The 20,412-nt window shown below is 38.3% G+C and overlaps 1 protein-coding gene across 1 annotated transcript in view; it reads left to right on the forward strand.

Moving 5' to 3' along the window:
* LINGO2 (leucine rich repeat and Ig domain containing 2) overlaps nt 1-20,412 on the forward strand; it is a 1,335,691-nt gene that overhangs the window by 264,336 nt on the left and 1,050,943 nt on the right. Inside the window, exon 3 of the mRNA XM_061132444.1 lies at nt 9,102-9,198. The gene's annotated coding sequence lies outside the window, so the exon portion shown is untranslated. The remainder of the gene's footprint in view (nt 1-9,101; nt 9,199-20,412) is intronic.

Genomic DNA, 20,412 nt, shown 5'->3' on the forward strand with positions numbered 1-20,412 from the left:
CCCAAAGTAAAGGATATGGAGGATCCCTTTGACTCATTTCCTCCTTCTTCATAAACATGTAACATATAATCATGGACTGCCTTTTATGGATTCCCTGGCCATGAAATCCTGAACCAGATTTATCCCGAGTGCAGAAATTGCCAGACGCTGCCAGGGGCAGAGGAGTCCTCATTTGGTTGTTGGGATCTAGAAAGCCAACGGAGAAGGCAATGGCAGCCCACTCCAGTACTCTTGCCTGGGAAATCCCAGGGATGGCGGAGCCTGGTGGGCTGCAGTCCATGGGCTTGCGAAGAGTCGGACACGACTGAGTGACTTCACTTTCACTTTTCCCTTTCATGCACTGGAGAAGGAAATGGCAACCCACTCCAGGGTTCTTGCCTGGAGAATCCCAGGGACGGCGGAGCCTGGTGGGCTGCCGTCTATGGGGTCGCACAGAGTCGGACACGACTGAAGCGACTTAGCAGCAGCAGCAGCAGCAGAAAACCAAAGGCTGTTTTCCAGGATGAGAAAATGAGGAAGGGGAAGACAGACCTGCATGCATTGTAGTGCTCAGTCCATTCTTGCAACAGACCAGACTCCTGCTAGGGCTTGTATGGTTGGCAGAATGAACCTACAGAATTATGCCTACCTGAGTTATACCTAACTTGACAGTGTATAGTTGGGTTTGTGATATTAGCAGTATCTGAACACTTCCTAGACAATAGATTTGAGTATGGTCTTGCTCATTTTCTGATTTCACGGCTTCCCTTAAAGACAAACATGCAGCTTCTTCCATTTCTGTATACCTGAAGGTTAGTGAGTAACATGAAAACTATTACATAAAGGTGTATTGTGCGAATGAATAAATGAATGAATGAAAGGCTTAGTGTTTCAATTATTACATCAACATATTCTAGAAATATAGGGTGTTCTGATAATTCAGCCATCATTATTTTACATAAAAATTCTTTTGAAATACTGAACTTAAAAGAGGTCTTCTTGAATAGAGATGCAGACATAGAGAACAGACTTTGAACACGGTGGGGGAAGGATAGGATGGGACGAATTGAGACAGTAGCATTGACATTTATACACTGCCATGTGTAAAATGGATAACCAGTGGGAAGCTGCTTTAAATGGCACAGGGAGCTCAGTCGGTGCTCTGTGACTCCCTAGAGAGGTAGGATGGGGTGGGAGGTAGGATGAGCTTCAGGAGAGAGGGGACATATGTGTACTTGTGACTGATTCATGTTGTATAGCAGAAGCCAACACAATATTGTAAAGCAAATACTCTCCAATTAAAAATAAATTTAAAAAAGTATTTAAAAAAGGGGCCTTCTTGCAATCCATTTATAAGTTAGATTTACCCATATATTTTTGGAAATAACAGCTTTCCAAATTATGAATGTAATATATGCCTATTACCAACAAAAGACCATACTAAATATATTTTAAATGACAATTGCTGTTTTGCATATACCTACAAATGACTACAGTTAACATTTTGGAATATATCTGTACTTTCTTCTATACTTTATACACACATATATATTTTTAATAGCACAATTTTCTAAGTAATGAATGTGCTATGATTCATTTTAACCAATCCCTTACTGATGAACAGTTAAATTGCTTCTACTTTTTTGCTGCCTTTTATATTAAAAGTAAATATGATTAGTCAAATTTCTGCATATATAAAGAATATATTCACTAAAGCAGAATTTCTATGTACTTTTTTCCTCTGCAAAGAATATATCTCTTACTTTTAAGTCTGATTAGTTTGAAAAATCTAATTCACTTATGCTGAATATCTTAATACCAGCATTAAAGATTTAAAATTCAGTTGTTTCAAATATAAAATTAAGCATTGAAAATATCCTTGGAAGAGCATGTCTATTATTATCTTTGAGATATACGCTGTATTTACCCACATGGTTATTGCCATCACATAATTGCAGCTTTTAGAATTTGGTATATGTTAAAAATCTGAGCTCTAACATTCAAAATGTCTTCTATCTTTCACTACTCTAGATGACATTTATACTCTTTCAGGTTTTGGAAATTGCCATTAAATGGTAGACCTTTGTAGATAAATAAAGAACTCTGTTGCTTTTCAACATTTGGCAGAAGGAGACTAGGAAACTAATTGTTCACACGTGTATGTGTGTACATACATGTGTGTGAAAGCATAGGAAATGGCAACTTATATAATAGACTGAATCTCAGGATTCATTGTTCAGTGTATGTGTGAGAGACAAAGAAGAAAGGAGAGAAAGGGGGAGGATGGAGAGAACGTGAATATGAATAATGAGGACATTTAGTTCCTTGTCTCTTGACTCACTGGTAAAGAATTCGCCTGGCCAAAACAGGAGACGTAGGTTCCATCCCTGGGCCGGCAAGATCCGCTGGAGAAGGGGATGGCAACCCACTCCAGTCTTCTTCCTGGAGAATCCATGGACAGAGGAGCCTGGTGGGCTACAGTCCATGGGGTTGGAGAGTCGGACACAACTGAGTGAGTGAGCATGATGAAAGGTCTATATATTTGGTCAGATCTACCTGGTATTTTAAAGAACATTCTCCTCACACAGGAGAGAGTGTATGCATTCTAACCACAAATCCCCTACATAGGAACCTTCAAGCTTCGAACTTTTGGAGATGTGAACGTGTGTTCCATCAATGTCAGGCATGAGCGCTATTGTAGCTTGCCCTCCATCTCCTATTGCTAATGATCCTTCAGCTCTACCATCTCCCACCCTGACTCCCTCGTCTGGTCAGTAACTCCTCTTCTTGCCTGTTCACTGAATGCCAGCTGTTGTATCGGCTGTTGTATTGTACTACTGTAGTTTTTAAGATACTGTACGTAAGATTAAATTTTTTTCTCTATTTTTTGTGTTTGTTTTTATGTATTATCTGTGTGAAAAGTGTTATGAACCTATTACATTATAGTACTATATAGCTGATTGTGATAGTTGGGTACTAGGCTAACTTTGTGGGACTTAATGAACAAATTGGACTTACGAATGCCCTCTCAGAATGGATCTCATTCATATATAGGGGACGACTTCTCTAAGGCATCTGCACCTCTCTCTCCAGTGCCTCAAGAGATCTCTCTGGATTTCTCTTGCTGTCCTTTCACACTTTGCTATATTGTACTTCCTGGGCTCCCATTGTCTGAACTCATGTGTTGTCTTTGCTTCCATTGTTGGATCTCATGTGTTGTCTTCTTACCTAGATTTTTGGGTAGATGCTTTGCTCATAATGACAGCTCGATTCTTTATTACAGGGTCACCGTTAAACAGAATCTTAAGGTTTTCCTTATCTCTGCATCCTACCACCAAGGTCAATTCCATCACAATGTTTAGACTCAACTGTAGTTCCCCGGACCCAACGCATATTAAATACAGAGGGTGCAGACAGATTGCATGACATGGGCCTTAATGTTTGGTCTTTTATTTTTATTTTTTTTAAACTAACATGTTTCTTGGAGGAGGAAATGCCAGCCCACTGCAGTATTCTTTCTGGGAAGATCCTACAGTAGCCCACCAGGTTTCTCTGTCCATGGGGCCATAAAGAGTTGGACATGACTGAACAACTGAGCATGCATGCATTGATTACATTGTATCAAAAATAATTAGCAATGGAGCAGCATCGTTAAGAATTTAGACTTTGGAATCAGGCCTAGATTTGATTACAAGATCTGCCACTTAAAAAGAGTGTGTCTTTGAGAAAGCTTATATATTCTGAGCTTCAGTTTTTCCATTGATAAAATGGCTATGCTAGTCGCACCAGCCTCATAGGCTTATTATAGGTATTAAGATGCTATAAGTAAAGAACTTAGTACATTGCCTGGAACAAAACAGGTACTTAATAAAGGATCAGTAGCATCTTTACTTCTATTCACATTGGTGAAATTTAGATTATGGTGGTAAGTGGAAATTCTAGGGCAGAGTGATTTATGAATGTGTTCTTCCCTAAATGTTAAAATCTTTAGGTAAATCTTATTTTCCCAGACTCACCTCTGTTGTGTGATTTGGGGTCTTTTCACATAAAGTGATACAACCAATCAAAACAACAAAAAATGTGAAAAAGTAGTTTGTACCCTGAAAATGGAAGCTGCTATAGTTGTATAAACTCAGAGTTTATCCTCTAAAGCTGAACGGTATAGCAAGATGGATAAGCATGGACTTAACTATTACTGCCTGGAATTGGGAAGCCTCACCAGTAAAAGGCAGACAGTAGTCAAACTAGAATCATAAACTTTAGGAGAATCTAGGGGATGCTGAGCTTAGAGGAGGAACATAGCCATGAGATAAAACATTAACGTTTACTCCAGGCACAGCATTTTCTTTCTGGTTTTCTTCCAAGGTAAAGCTTTCTGATTCTGCCAGATTTCACTTGCATCCATGTGTGTATGCTGCAATTTGGCCTTACACTGCTTGGCGGGTGGGTAGTTCATTTCTGTGATCCTCCTTTTGTTCCTTGATCTTTGCAAAAGAAAATTTCCCCTTGTGCTCGTTGACCTAGAAATTAAGTGGTGGTAAGTAAAGGGTACTTCCCAGGGAATGCTTCACACACACAGTATTTTAATATGATGCTTACTGCATCCAGAATATGAATCATGGGCCATTCTCCATGGCTTTCAGCCACTGGCTCCTGAATCTGCTTACTCTAAACACCTGAAATACAGAATCAGCTAGAACTATTTTAGGACAAAATCCCATTTGGTTCTATGGTTTTAAACAGCTCCTCTGCTTGGAATTACAGAATCCCAATGTCATAAGGGGTTTCAGGGAGCACCAAGTTCAGCATTTCCCAAACTGTGTTCAGAGCAGTGCAGTCATCCCAAGAAATGGCAGTGTGAAGAGAAGACTCTGTGCTCAAACAAGTTATACATTATTTATAGTTTTCATTGTTGGATCCTCATGATGTTTATTATTATAAGGGTACTCTGAATCTCAAAAAAAGAGACTATACAGTATTTTCCAAATTCCAGTATATGAGTTGTTTTAAATCTTCTGGTGCATACACCTTACAAAGAATAGTTTGGGAAGTAGCACTGTGGTTCCAGGTCTCCTAGTGGCTCAGACAGTAAAGAATCTCCTGAGATGCAGGAGACCCAGGTTCCATCTCTGGGTCAGAAGATCCCCTGGAGGAGGAAATGGCAATCCACTCCAGTATTCTTGCCAGGAGAATCCATGGAGAGAAGAGTCTGGTTGGCTACAGTCCATAGGGTCTCAAAGATTTGGATACAACTGAGCAACTGACACTTTGTTTTCACCCCATGACTTTACAGATTAAGAAACAGTGCAAATGTCAAGACAAAAGCCTATAATTTTAGTAAAAGGAAAATCAGGTCCCAGTTAGAAAGTATTAAAATCTCACCAGAACAGGCAGGAACACACTTTTTAGAAATCTCACTTTATTGTTTGACATCAGAACAGCTGACACTGATAGATGTTACTTGTTCCCAGTGCATTTTCTTCCATCTTTACCCAGAGTTACATACAGTCTCATACAGCCCAGGGTGTCCCTGAAGGTACAAGATGCCAAGACACCTTTTGTTTCCATAATGGAGAACAGCAGTTCAGAACTACCATGTTCTTGTTGTGGACTGATTTGAGACCTCAAAATATTCACCACTCCCCCTTGATCATCTCATGCATTGTGAACACTAATAGTGACATAGAGTCATTTCATCTTTTAACCACTGCTTGAATTATTCACTTATCATGAATTTAGCACTGCTTCTCTCCTCATATTTCACAATAACAGTGTAAAGACTTAGGAAAGAGTTCGTTCTGATTTTGTATTTAAAGGCCAAGTGGATCTTTACTGTGTTTTTAGTAATCTGGACGTGAGAGAATGGTAGAGATCAGTGGTGGCTCAAGCTTAGGAAGAATTAATGCTTTCTCATCTCAGACACAGGAAGCCACGCATTGTTATGGTTGGGGGGGGGTGGAATTATATATTGAAGTATCTTTTTATATACACTAAGTTTCTCCAGGCCATACCCACTTGAATGTATAAGTGGCAAAGTACGAGCCCTGACAATGTATTTTAAGCGCCAGGCTCCTCTTCTCCATACTGCAGACGCAATGATCTGTCCTCTTTCAGTGTAGGCCATCTCTGATTACTTCTGTCAACAATCAATGTGGCTTTCAGGTCATGGCAGAAGGGAAGGGAAACCTTCCGTCCTATACACACGGGTGCACACCCACATATATCACAATTCTAGCGCTACCTACTTGTCAAAAATGTGTCATATAATTTAACCTCAAGTTCAGTTCTCCATCCATAAAGTGGATTTAATATGCTCCCTTTTCAGAAAGCTTATGAATATTAAATAGAATAAAATATGGAAAGATAATAGCACACTATAAGAACTCAATAAATGTTACCACCCTTTATTAACCTAAATACTTGTGCTAACCATACCTGTTTCATAGAGACTTTTGGAGATTAAATAATAAAATAAATGAAAACATCTCAAGGGATGTTAGATTCTTTCATCCTCCAACCTAAAATTAAAAAAGTCACTCAGTTGTGTCTGACTTTTTGCGGCCCCATGGACTGTAGCCCGCCAGGATCCTCTGTCCATGGAATTCTCCAGGCAAGATGATGCGTGGATAGCCATTCCCTTCTCCAGGGAATCTTCCCCACTCAGGTATTGAACCTGGGTCTCCTGCATTTCAGGCAGATTCTTTGCCATCCGAGCCACCAGGGAAACTCTTAAAAATAAAAAAATGTTCTATTACAGAGTCTGTCAGGGAAGATAGAAGCCACTCCTATTGTTTTAACAAAATGTAAAATAAAGGTGACGTTAAACACCTGTTGGGGAATTGAAAGACATGGAGAAAGACATAAAGACAGTGTCTATAGAAAGAAGCTCTACCTTTAGAGTTTGGGGAATTAAAGGAAAAATTGAGGTCACTAGGAGCTGTGAAGACGGACCCTGTGGTTTTGAGGTCCATATTTCTTGGAGGTGGTGCTGCGCAACCAGTGATGGTGTGAGAGGAACCCAGTCTATAGGCTTTAGGACTCATATACTCAAGACCTTTCAGAGGGGATGCCAATAGCTCAGTGCTGACACCTCTGAGAGGACCGAGGGAGCCAATTCTAGATGACCTTGACAAACCTGTGGACGGAAACTTTCTGTTCAGAGAGTAGAGAATGATTGCTAAGGTAATACTGAGAGCAAATGAACAGGAGGTAATAAGTCCCTCTTGCCCTTTCTCTTGCCCCCATCAAGCTCTCTCCAGTGCCTCATAGGAAGTCAGCTGGCAATGTGATATGCAGAGACCGAGCCCTGAAATCTCAATGTGGATTACAGAAGCTGGTCTGTGGGCTATGAGACAATAGCTTAGAAACTGACAACATGCTTATCTAGACTCTACTGAGAGGGAAATTAGAGCTTCTTTCACAATCTGTTAAGTGAGCCTGTCAAGAGGACTTGAGATGTTAATATTATTGGATGGGCCCAGTAGATTCATTTTCATATCTAGATTTTGAGAGAAGAAATTCACTTGTTCCACCCAGTACAATTGTAATTACTGTTCTTTGCAGAAATAGAAATTCGGGAATCCACCGGGAGAGTGAAGCAAAACAATTTGTTCTAAAGTGACTAATTTAAATTGATCACTATGACATGCCTTCTTAAGCTTGAGATGTTTCACACAATCAGGTTTTCAGTATTTTCATTAGTGTGATTTGCATAACCAAGATTTTATTTAATTTTTTGTAGACGGTTCTATTGTAATGAAACCAACATAGCTATTGAAAGGATAGACCTGGGCTGATGAATAAATGTGATTTCATTGTATTTTATGTGATTCACTGTGATTTTTTTACAGTAAATTTGACTTCTAAAGTATGTGTGTGCTTGTGTGTGTGTGTGTCTGTGAGAGAGAGAGAAAGAGAGACAGAGAGAGCATAAGAGAGAAAGAGATACATAAGAATAGGAACCATTAAAATTACCAAATTCTTCTGACACAGCATAATACCTCATAAATTTATGAATGAGGTTTCAGTTTGCAAAATGTCAAGTCTAGAGTATATATGGCGGTGGTGGTTTAGTTGCTAATTCGTGTCTGAGTCTTGCGACTCCATGGACTTGTAGCCCCCTAGGCACCTCTGTCCATGGAATTTCCCAAGAAAGAATACTGTAGTGGCCTGCCATTTCCTTCTCCAGGGGATCTTCCCTAAACCAGGGACTGAGCCAGCATCTCCTTCATTGCAGGTGAATTCTTTACCACTGCATGCATGCATGCTAAGTCGCTTCAGTCATGTCTGACTTTCTGCGATCCTATGGACTGTAGCTCCTCTGAGCCATCAGAGAGTCCAGAAGATATATATATATCCAGATGCAAGAGACCCAAGTTCGATCCCTGGGTCGGGAAGATACCCTGGAGAAGGAAATGGCAACCCAGTCCAGAATTCTTGCCTGAGAAATCCCATGGACAGAGTAACCTGTTGGGGTACAGTTCATGAGGACTCAAAAGTATCAAACATGAATTAGTGACTAAACAATAATAGTATACATATATATATAAAGTTTTATACTTTTCAAATAATAAAAGTGATTATGGTCATGAATAAATATGTTTCATTTTCATATGATGATTTTATTTTATGCATTTATCTTTTAAAAGGACATGCACAAGTATCTTAAAAAGAGAAAAAGCTATAATGTTTAAATTATCTTTTTCCTCTGACAGTTCCTATAACTTAATTGCTGTCATACTTTCTCTTATCATTTATATGCTGTTACTGATATTTAGATCATTTATTTTGACACAGATGAAGTAAAAATACTCAGTTTGATGTGAAAGTTGTTTTATATCCCAATTATTATTTTCTAATATCTATTTAAGAATATCTGTTGGCTTACAAAAACAAACAATGAAATTCATTACCCAAAAATTCAAGCAATATTGTCATCTGGGATAGATACATCAGATGAGATTGTGAATCTGCAGTCTAGAAATATATATGTGATCTTTTTCAGAATTGGAGCAAAAGCAGCCAGATGGAAAATGACATGAGAAATTTGAGATGAACACTATTGGAAGGAGCTAAGTTTTATTTTTCCATATTCCCAAGTGTTTTTGTTTCATTTCATTTAGAGAATTCATCGGAGAATGTTTCAAGATGTAGAGCCCTTGAATGTGAAGTATCCCAAATGAAGTTGGAGCATTTGCGCTGAAATTGTTTCATGTTGTGGTAAGATGAAATGACTCTTAATATATTGGATTGGTTTTTGGAGAATGTGATGAGAAATGTGTGGATGTGTGTGTGTGTGTGTGTGTGTGTGTGTGTGTGTGTGTAAAATAAGTTATGATGGTATGTAACCCAGTGCATAAGTTTGGGTTTGAAAACAGCTTTTTAAATTATTTTGTCATGGTTATTTTTGGTTTGATGAAGAGCCAACTCATAGGAAAAGACCCTGATGCTGGGAAGGATTGAAGGCAAAAGGAAAAGGGGGGGCAGAGGATGAGATGGATAGATAGCATCATCAATTCAATGGATAAGGATTTGATCAAACTCTGGGAAATAGTGAAGGACAGGGAAGCCTGGCATGCTGCAGTCTATGGAGTTTCAAAGAGTCAGACACAACTTAGTGACTGAACAATGAAATTTTTGTTTCTTTGAGAGGAGTGCAGAACTCAAATGTGTTATTATTAATTTCCTACTGTGTATATGTACATAATATATATTACTTAATAATTCAACACAATAGCCATAGGAGGTAGGTGGTAATATCCTCATGGTACAGTTATGGAAAATGGAAATTCAGAGAAATTAAAACCTTGTCCAAGATGACACAGCTAATAAATGACACAAGAGTGCTATGTCTCTATGTTCTGCTCTTTCTGCTGCCTTGCTGCCTCTTGCATTTGTGGTAGGTACGGAGTCAAAGGATTAATATGGTGAAGGCAACACTGTCAAGTTTTACACTGCTATTTGGAAAAGAGTCATAACTGCCTTCCCTCAGATAGAAAACCAAACTGAAGAAATTTCTTTTCTATTTCTACTACACTTAAAAAGAGAAAGATTTCTGTAAGTCATTACTAGTTACCCAGATGATGGTGTTTCAAGGAAATTGAAAGTTATAGAAAAAATGACTTGGAAAATGTGTGCTGTAATTTTCCTATTCACCTTTGCTATAAAATGAAAATCTGTTGTAGGCTTCCTTTGTACAAATACCCTGTCATGGCTGATAACTGGTTAATCGAACCAGTATCGTTTCTTCCTTTATGGGTAATTGGTATATAACTCAAGAAAGTTGATGTTCTTCCCTTTTTTGTTACTTCTACTTGGAGGTTGTTGCAATATTCCATTGAAATAAGAGATAACACATGGAAAGCACCTGTAATTCTGCCTGGCAGACTAATAGACCTTATGATGGAAAAGGTATCAAAGAATTCATCATTTTGTTGTAGTTCTATCCAGAAAGATTTATCGTTAAAGAAATGTTTAATGTGCAAAAGATTCTCTTCATTCAACAGTCTTTAAAGATAGACTCAGATGTATTTTACTTATGTAGAATTGATTGAGGCAATTGCAGATGGCTGATTGAAACCTTTAGAATTCTATGAAACTTCAGGTGCATTCATTTATAAATGGCAAGACACAGATTCATTTGCTCTAAGTATTCAGCAGTACCTTTCGATTTGGTGATCTAGCTTTCTTACCTGAAAACTTCCAAACATATTTTCCCTTGTAATTGCAAACTGGATGCCCACAGTGCCCCTGTGAGCCAGATTTGCTTGGACTATTCACCAGTGACACCTTGGCAATCTATAAAACGTTCTCTTGTGGGCTTCATGCTTTCAGAGTCTTGCTCCTGTGTTGGTCATGATCAGCAACATTTCTGTGGGAACAGATACTGCGCCTGCAGTCAAAGATTACATGTTTGCTTTGTATGGTGTGAAATGAAAGAATAAAAACAAACAGCTTTCAGTGTGAGATTTTGAGAAGTCTTCAGTCTTCCTTGAGGTCCAGTGTGTATTTTCCCTTTTTTATAGTGGAGTAAGGGCCTATAAAATTAATGACTGCAGTGAGGGTCTTAGTCTAGATTCTCCAACATAAATAGACAAAGACTCCCTCCAAAGCACCATGGGAAGGGAATCTAGGCCATTCATTACTAAGCTATTTACAATTAGTTTACTTTCTGAAAACACCTGCAAAATGGTGCATGTACCTCCTTTGCTGTATTACTTCTCAATTCAAGAGTTCTGCATCTGAACAGAGACTCTTCAATAAATAATCCCAAATTCCCACATTGAATCCAGCTTTGGATTGAGCTAAAAAGTTGTTTCTTAGGGATGGTGTTCTTTACTTAGGCCCTCATTTCTTTTTGCTTTTTCTTGGTAATAACCAGAGATTTGTTTTATGTCTGGCTAACTTTAAGATAGTGACCAAGTTACTTAACCTCTTTTAATCTCAGTATTATTCATCATTATATGAGAATCATAAAAGTTACATTGAATATGTTTTCAGGTTCACAAAGAATATGTGTACAACATCTACTGCTTAAAACATTGCTGATGATTTTAAATAGCAACTTTCTAGCTGGATCTGCTTCTAAGTTGGGCGACTTGGGACTCTCCCAAATATTCATCAAGAATTTCTTGAAATCTTCCAAAATAGAGCAAAATTCATTCAAAAGATTGAGTTGACTCATGAAAGGGGGAGGGGGCATAAGAGGAAGCATCAACTTGGACATGCATGCCTAGCCAGGAAAATAAACATTTTATTCACAAATTATTAAGCTATGGAAAACAAATAGTTAAGTTAGGTTTGTGCATATTACTTGTATGATAATACGCCTTTTCTTGAGCTTTTCCATATTTGTATCTTTAGGCCAATAGTTCTCAAGTTTTAAAGTGTTTGCAAGAACATGTAAGAAGTTGATAGAAAAATAGATTAGAAAATACTGTTGCAGTTAATGACAACAGGACTTCTGAGTGGTCTAATGTTTACGGAAAACCTTCTAATAACCAGTTGCTTTCAGATGTGTTAGTTTATCAAATCTTTATTCTAGTCCTTCTCAGTAGTTAGCATCCCCATTCTACAGATTAATAAAAATAGATTTATGGAAGTTACTGGCTCATCGAGTCGTGAAGTTAGGAGATAACAGGGCCAGAACTCAATCTTGGCACCAGGTCAGTGTACAACTGCTACATCTGCTTCCTAATCTTAGGATAATTCAATTTTCCAGTCATGAAAGACTTGTTTTATGGCAGCCAGCAGCATAAGCACATATGGGGACAATCAGCCAGTATTTGTTTTGTTTAAGTTCCTGAGCACTTGATCACCATCACCTGCTGATTTGGACTTTGTGAAAAGCATCAGTAGAGCAGACCTATTGCATCTGCTCTGTAAAACTACTCAGAAAGAAATGTTTTTGGAATAAAAATTTCTTGAGCATTTTCTGTAGATCCTTGTTGTTATTCACCAGCGTACTTGTTGAGTTTCATCAGTTCTGCCGGTCTCCTTTTTATTTAGGTTTGGCTAGGTATCTTACGTTCTCCAATAGGATGTGAGCTACAGTAATGTGGGCTGTGTCCAGGTCACGTCCTTAAAGGGTGCATGTGCGTGCGTCTCCTCCTCCTTCCTCTAGTAGCTTGGAAAATGAAGATAGGATGGGCTGTCCTGGTGAGCCATCTTGTATTGTGCAGACAAGGACAATTGTCTGAAGGTAGAACAACATGGGAACCTGGATTCCTGGCTTAATTTATAGAGCAAACAGTCCAGGACAGCTTCTCTGCTAAACCTTGTATAAAAGATAGATAGGCTTGTTTAGCCATTGCCATTAAGCTATTCCACATCGTGGAAGAGATACCCTAATGAATTAATACATTCTTTGATAAATGTGTTAGCCATGCATACCTGGCATACTATGACTCCTTTGGGAAGTCAGTTTTAGCCTGAAAAAAAGCACAGGTCCTCCAATAAAGAACACTGTGGTGGTTGCCTAGATATTTATCTAGACTTTGTAGTATCTCACCTTGTTCCTCATACTCCTTACACTATTTTCCTGACTACTTTCCTCTAGATCTGTCTTCTTTTCAGCCCATCCTCTTCCATGGAAATATATGAATTTGTCATTGTCTTCAAGTCTCTTTGCAACTGCATTGATCATTTATGCATTTACAGTATGAAGGAGGCACATAGGAGACAATAGGAATGATGAACCCTAAGATGAACTTCAGAATCCTAGCCCTGCTTAAAGACATTCAAAGTGTTTTAAAACACACATACACACATAAGCACACCAGGCTATCCAAATAAAACTTTCTATAGCTTACATTAAGTAGACTTCTTAAGCTTCTGATACCTAGAAAACAATGTCCAAAACTACAGTGTGTAAGATTTTCTTCATTTGCCTTGCCTCACCTGATCTATTCTCATTTTGCATTTGGGACAAAACTAAATTTAATTTTTTCACACTTAGTACATCTGCTTGGATCTTTATTTTAGAGAAGATTTTAAATCTATAGTTATTTTCATCATATCCAAAGAAAACCTTGGTGTCTTATGGACACAGTGTTCTTCTAGCTTCATAATTTAGACTTGAGTGAGTCTTTAACAAACTTTCTGGTACACAGAATGCTCCCTACCAAAAAACTGGTTTGATGATTATTTTTGCACACATGCACTAGACTGAGATCCCATGGTTTTTTATCTTGCCTTTTAATACAGTTTGTGCACCTTCTGACTAACAGAGTGCATGCTTGTTATGTGCCTTAAAATATCCTCATGGTTGATTGTCTATTACAAGGCAATGTTTTTTTTTCTTTTTTTTTTTTCATTCCTCTGTTACTCCCTTGACGGCTTCTTGTACCTCTAAGCATACTTTCTGGCAATTTCAACTCAATAGTCTACACAGAGTATCTCATTTAATCCCTGCCAAACCACTGAGATAAGTATAATGACCACACACGTTAGTCACTGACTTATCATTTACTTGTGCCAGATGTTGTTTTAAGCAATCAGAAGGAAGGTATCCATAAGCCTTCCAGTTGTTCATTCTCTAGTAGAGAAGATAAGTAAGCTTAAAAAACTCTAACTTTTAAGTATAATAATATGAAACTTAAGTTTTAGAGCAGGGAGGCAGCTGTTCAGTGTTATTGGAGGGGGAGAAGGGCTAAGACCAGCAAATGTCTGCTGGAGATTCTACTTCAATTGAATGCAAAAACGTGAGGAGACAGAGTTGGACAGATTATATGACTTTTCCATAATGTCACTGCTAGCTAATGGCAGATACTGGACAAGGATTCCTACCCAGGTGCTTCTGATGTCAGAGCCCAGGCAATCAGCAGTTCTTGCTGCAGAACTCTTTGGTCTGTAGCCATTTGCTATAGTTGAATACTGTTCATAAATTGGTTCCTCTTGCTGTTGAATCCCATCACTGATTCCACTTGCTTCTCAGTTATAGTATACAATAATTTAATAGTGAAGATGTTACACAAATTCAGATATTTTTCAGGGAAATAACTTCTGAATCTTTAGTTCCCATATATGCTCTTTCTTAAAAGTGGTCCAGTTGAGATTCCACTTATGATCTGCCAATTCTAATTTTTCTACCTCCCCTTTCACAGTTGTCCTGTTTCATTTTATAGCACAAAGGTATGCTTCTTACTCATGTCTTTACTTCTAATGATTCTCAGAGAAGAAATGAAGGGGGGGCACCTTATTTCTTTCACATGACAAGCTTAAGGCAAGGTTCTTAATCTACCTGTTTTCTGCTACATGACCTATGTTCTATTCATCTACCTTGACCTTCTTTAAGATTTCTTTCTATAAGATGGAATTTGACCTTCTTTCAGGTTCCTTTCAATAAGATGGAAGATTCAAGTATCTATATATCCAAGGTTTTAAGGAACATATATTTAAAGTATGTATCAATTATATAATAACCCAGAAATTATATGCTTTGTAAGTATACAAACATGTGCCAAATGTGTGTTTGATGTCAACTTTAATAAGGTGTGGGAGTATGTAATATGTGTATGTATGCATGCATGTTTTAAAAATATTTCAAAGAAAAATATGAATACACTTAAAGACCTCCTCCCAAGTATTGTTCCTCTGGGAAGCTGTTGAGAGTGAATAAGAGGAAACATATTCCCAATCTCCATCATTTCACACACCCCCTGCCTTCAAGCATTTTCAGGCTTGTTCTTGAGGTGTTGGGTATTTGCCTTTTGGATAATGCAGACAGTAGCGGTCAGCCTTTGAAAATCAATATCACCCAAGTATTTTGCAATGCTGTTATTCTCTAGTTGATTTTGCTACCATTTTTTTCATTGAAGAATTAATGGATAGTATGTAGACTATTAATTTTATCTGAGTTAAATTTTTTTAATGCTTATAAGCATTAAAAGGTTTTGGGACTTATGTACTAAATGAATGAATAAATGAGTAAAAATTTTATCCTAATGTAGAAAGCAAAATGATGAGTTTTAGCTATCTCTTGAGTATATGAGAGCATTTACACTGTTATATTTATACATGTTTATCTAGTTTTGAGCATTTTCTGATTTGAGGAGCTTGCTTTATCCTGCTTGGGTTTATCACACAGTATTAGGTACTTTAACTGCAAGCATCCTTACCATGTAAGTGCCTCCTTGGCACGTGTGGTGTTGTGATTATCTGTTGCTCTAAGATATATCACATGACCATTGAAAATAAGAGAAAAGCATGTTTTGTCTCAATTTTGAAGAGTGACAGTAAAATTGTGATTGCAGCATAATTAAATCTGTATATCTAGATACTAATAAATGCCCTGCTACCCTAGAATTCAAAAGAAGTGTCAGGCCTTGTCTGGCACCGGTCACAATCTCTGACCTTTGTTATAGCTTTTGCAGCTAATGACTAGCTTCAGAACTTTCAAGAGACTTTAGCTATTTTATGTCCATACTAAACTCCATTACTAAATCGGCTTATTTTCCCTCAACTTTACTTTTTCCTTTCTTTCTTTCCATTTTCTTTTCTCTCTCTTTCTCTCTTTTTGTTTGTTTTGTGTGTGTGCATGTTGTGGGGGGGTGGTAATTTGGGATGAAGAGGTAAATTTGAGTGTCCCTTTTTAAGGTGCATTAGACAACTTTCTTCTTTTCAGGGGTATTTAAAGCAGAAAGTACATAAATAAAATTAATTGCATAACTCTGTAGACACCTGTCAAAATCTTGACATGTTCAGTCCCTATAATTGGCATTGTGTATTCAAAGTAAGTTTTGCAAACAGCAGGCACATAGGCTGCCTGAGAGCTGCCTGTTAAAGAGGAGCAGTCTGCAGTAATGGGAGGCCTGTCAGCAATCCTTCATAGTTATAGCAGTCACTAGCCAGAGCCCCACAGAACCTCCTTCCCCATTCTGATTTCTTACACATATACACATATAAAGTTTTAGGGGCCATTTTATTTCATTAGCCGCTCCAATTTTGTTGAATATCTTGACATATAACTGAAGTAAATCAGCTGTGTTACTGAAGATGATACTAGCTTCAATAGCAAACAACCCCCAAGATGTCTAATAGCTTGAACAGAGTAGAATTTTATTTTAGTTATTTGTAGTCAAAAACTTTAATGGCTGGTACCTGGTCAGCTCTCACCAGAGCAGAGATTCAAAGGTCTGGGCTCCTTCCAGCTCGTGGCTGTCTAGTTTCAAAATGTGGCTTCCAGAACCATCCTGTTTAGTTTCATTCAGCCAGCAGAAGCGAAAAAGACCTAAGGAAAACATAAGGCATTTTGTGGTTCAGCCTCAGAAGCAAGTTCCTTCAGCTAGAAAGCTCTCCAATGCAATGGAGGATGGGCTATAGAACCTACCTGACTGTCCAGGAAAGAAAATACAGTTTTGGCAATTAGCTAACCAGCAACAAGCAAGATTTTAAAACTGCAGTCATCAGTAATTGTCTAAAGGGGAAGATGATGACCCACAGCAGAGGCAGACACAAGGAATGGAATTATGAAATGTAACATAGTACTTCATAAATGATTTTTCTAATTATATTGATCTTCTCATGCAGAGTGAAAAATGTTTAGTTTTGCAGCTATTGACAAGTTAAACACAGCCACAAGCAATGCTGGGTCGCATTAATAAAGATAATTTAATTCTTAATAAAGCTGAAACAGAAGTTGGTTCAGTTATTCTAGACTGGTTTGTAGAGGACTACAGGTCTTAAAACCAACTCTTGTTGGTACAGGTAAACACCTTGTCAATACAAGTAAACATAAACTCTTGTCTCAGAAAAAAATTTAAAAATTTAAAAGAGTAGGGACAGAAAGGCGCTGAGGTCATTCATTTATCCTGCACACATTTCTTAAGTACCTTCTCTATATCAGATCAGCTTCCCAGGTAGCTCAGTGGCAGAGAGTCTGCCTGCCAAGCAGGAGATGCAGGTTCAGCCTCTGTGTCGAGAAGATCCCCTGAAGAAGGAAATGGCAACTCATTCTGGTATTCTTGTCTGGAAGATCCCATGGACAGAGGAGCCTGGTGAGGTACAGTCCATGGGGTCGCAAAAGTTGGACACGACTTAGTGACTAAAAAACAACAATATACAAGACACTATACTTAGCTTTGAAGATAGAGAAATTAGCAAAATAAATTTCTGTTCTCAAGACCTAACATGTGAGTGGGAGAAGGAAGCCTATGGATGAATAGCCAATTATATTGTCACAGGTAACGTTCTATGAAGGCATCGTTGTGGGGAGTGATTGCCACTGCTTAGATGTATTAGGGAAGACCGCATAGAGAATAAGTCATTTAATCTGGTGCTGGTAGTATGAGTCTTTACAGACAGGAGAGAGACTTTTAGGGAGCATTAAACCCATAATTAAATATATGAAAAAGCATGGCAGCCCAGGGCTGTGAAAGAACATGGCATGACAGAAATAGGAAGTTCTGCATTTCTGGAAAATAGGGGCTTTATAATAAGATGTAGCGGTCTGGGGAAGCCAATTGTGAAAAATGGCTTCAGCCTCAAGGGTAAATAAATAGTAGGTCTTTTGAGTGAGGTATTAGCAAAGGAAAGAATGAATGATTTCCATGTATGTCACAGTCTTCACTGGCAGCCCTCTTAGGGTCTTCTAGCCACGTTCCAACTAAGGCATTCCTCCTCAATCACCCCCATGGTTGCTGTTTCCGCGCCCTATTATAAAGGATTATAATGAATCCTTATAGGATTTATAATTCCTATAAGGAATTATAAAAGGGATACAGTTGCACAGATAGAATTTGCTAAAGTGTAGGAAGATAATGAAAAAAAAAGCACAGTTTTTTGCATTGAAATATAAACTGTCTTTACATAAATATGATGGAGCACAGGGTCCTACTGCTCAATATTCCCTACTTGGTGGTTCAGCTTCTGCCCAACATGTCTTGTTGATTAATGTTACATATTCCAGAATGGGCACAGTCATGGAGGTATGACCAGCATAATGTATGTTATAGTGTCTAGTTTATACTATTTATAGTAAATTGTGAGAGGAGAGAGATGAATTGAAGAAGGAATAATTAAGTGAAAGGAATCAGAACTTAAAGATTTGGAATACTGTCTGCCTCTCCACATTATAAAAAATGAGAAATCGTGTTTTGGTGAGAACACCAATGGTTTGGCTGGACAATCACTTCATGAAGAGATTATCCATGGAGTCCAACAGGTATCTCAGCAGAAGTCAAGAATAGATGGGATTATATCAGACAGTGACTTCCAGTTTGGACAAAGGGAATAATGACCCTATGAAATAGAGAAAGGATTTTGGGCTTCTGGGCTTCTATAGGACCAAACCATAGAGCTCTCCATTATCTAGCTGTGAACATATCTTATCCTTCAAGAAAAGAGAAGAATAAGACCCAGAGGGATGGGGTGGGGAGGGAGGTGGGAGGGGGGATCGGGATGGGGAATACATGTAAATCCATGGCTGATTCATGTCAATGTATGACAAAAACCACAACAATATTGTAAAGTAATTAGCCTCCAACTAATAAAAATATATGGAAAAAAAAGAAAAGAGAAGAATAATGACCCCAAGCGTGAATCAGAGATCAGCCCAGACCCCCAGGGCAAGCTACCACCTGTGGCCAAAGGGGTAGGGCCTCCACCATGGCTGAAGGGCAGGAAAGGTAAGGCTTCTGTCCCAGTGAGACTGAAAGATGGGACTCCACCCAGCTGCACCAGAGGGCAGACCGTAAAGCTGAAGAGGACTGTTCTCTAGCCTTAAGAACTAATGAAATTTGCCTTCCTAGATTTTGGACTTGCTTGGAGCCCCTTACCCCTTTCTTCTTTCTCATGGCTCTCTTTTGGGATGCTAATATCTGTCCTGTGTTTGTTCTACCATGTATTTTAGAAGCACATAGCTTGTTTGATCTCATAGGTTCACATCTGGAGAAGAGTTTTGTCCCTGGATGAATCACCCAATTCAGATGATGTTTAGATAAGCCTTTGCATTTGAAGCTGATGCTGGCAGATGGTTAAAACTTTTGGGGCAGTTGGGATGGGGTGAATGTATTTTGCATGCCAGAAGAACATGAATTGAAGTGGGTGGTGGCAGAGAACAGGCTATTATAGACTGACAACACTCCCTCAAAATCTGTATGTGGTAGCCCTAACCCTCAATGTGATTGTATTTACAAATAGACCCTTTATAGAGATAATTAAGGTTGAGGTCATAAAGATAGGGTCCTAATCCAATAGGACTGGTGTTCCTAAAAGAAGAAGAAAAGACACCAGAGGTGTCAGGAAAGGCTGAATGAGGATCAAGTGAGAAGATACTGGTCTGCACGGTGGGGAGAAGGCCCTCATCAGAAACAGAATCTGTCAGAACCTTGATCTTGGACTTCTAGCCTCCAGAACTGTGAGAAAGTACGTTGTTGTTGTTTAAGCCACCCAATCTGTGGTATTTTATTACGATAGCCCTCGTTGACAAATACAGTGTGTTCATATGTGACAGACTAGTTATATCATGATGATAATGATAGTAATAATTTATCATGTCAGGTAATATGTCAAACCTCATGTATACATTATCTCATTAATACCTTCTTAAAACAAACTTGGTGATAGTTTTTATTATAACTTTATAAAACTAGATTAAGAAAGTCAGGTCAAACAGGAAACTTACTGTCTCTAAACAGTGAACTCATTGTTACTCCACTGTAGTTTGGTTCCATGTGACCATCTGCAAAGAGCTTAACTCCTCTGAGCTTTAGTTTCACTGTCCATTAAGTGATGATGGTGTGTCTGCTGCTCAGAGGGTTATTTGCAAGACTTAACTAAAATGACTTACAGAAAAGCCATTATTTGTACTCTGGTCATGAATATCAGCATCATTTGGTGACTTTTTTCTGTACTCACTCAAATCACTGACTTTTCACAAGACATCTCGACACCATTGTCAATTTTTTCCTTTGGAATTTTCCTATGTGTGTTTTT

This window comes from Dama dama, chromosome 29, assembly GCF_033118175.1.
Source record: "Dama dama isolate Ldn47 chromosome 29, ASM3311817v1, whole genome shotgun sequence".
In the NCBI taxonomy this organism is placed as follows: Eukaryota; Metazoa; Chordata; class Mammalia; order Artiodactyla; family Cervidae; genus Dama; species Dama dama.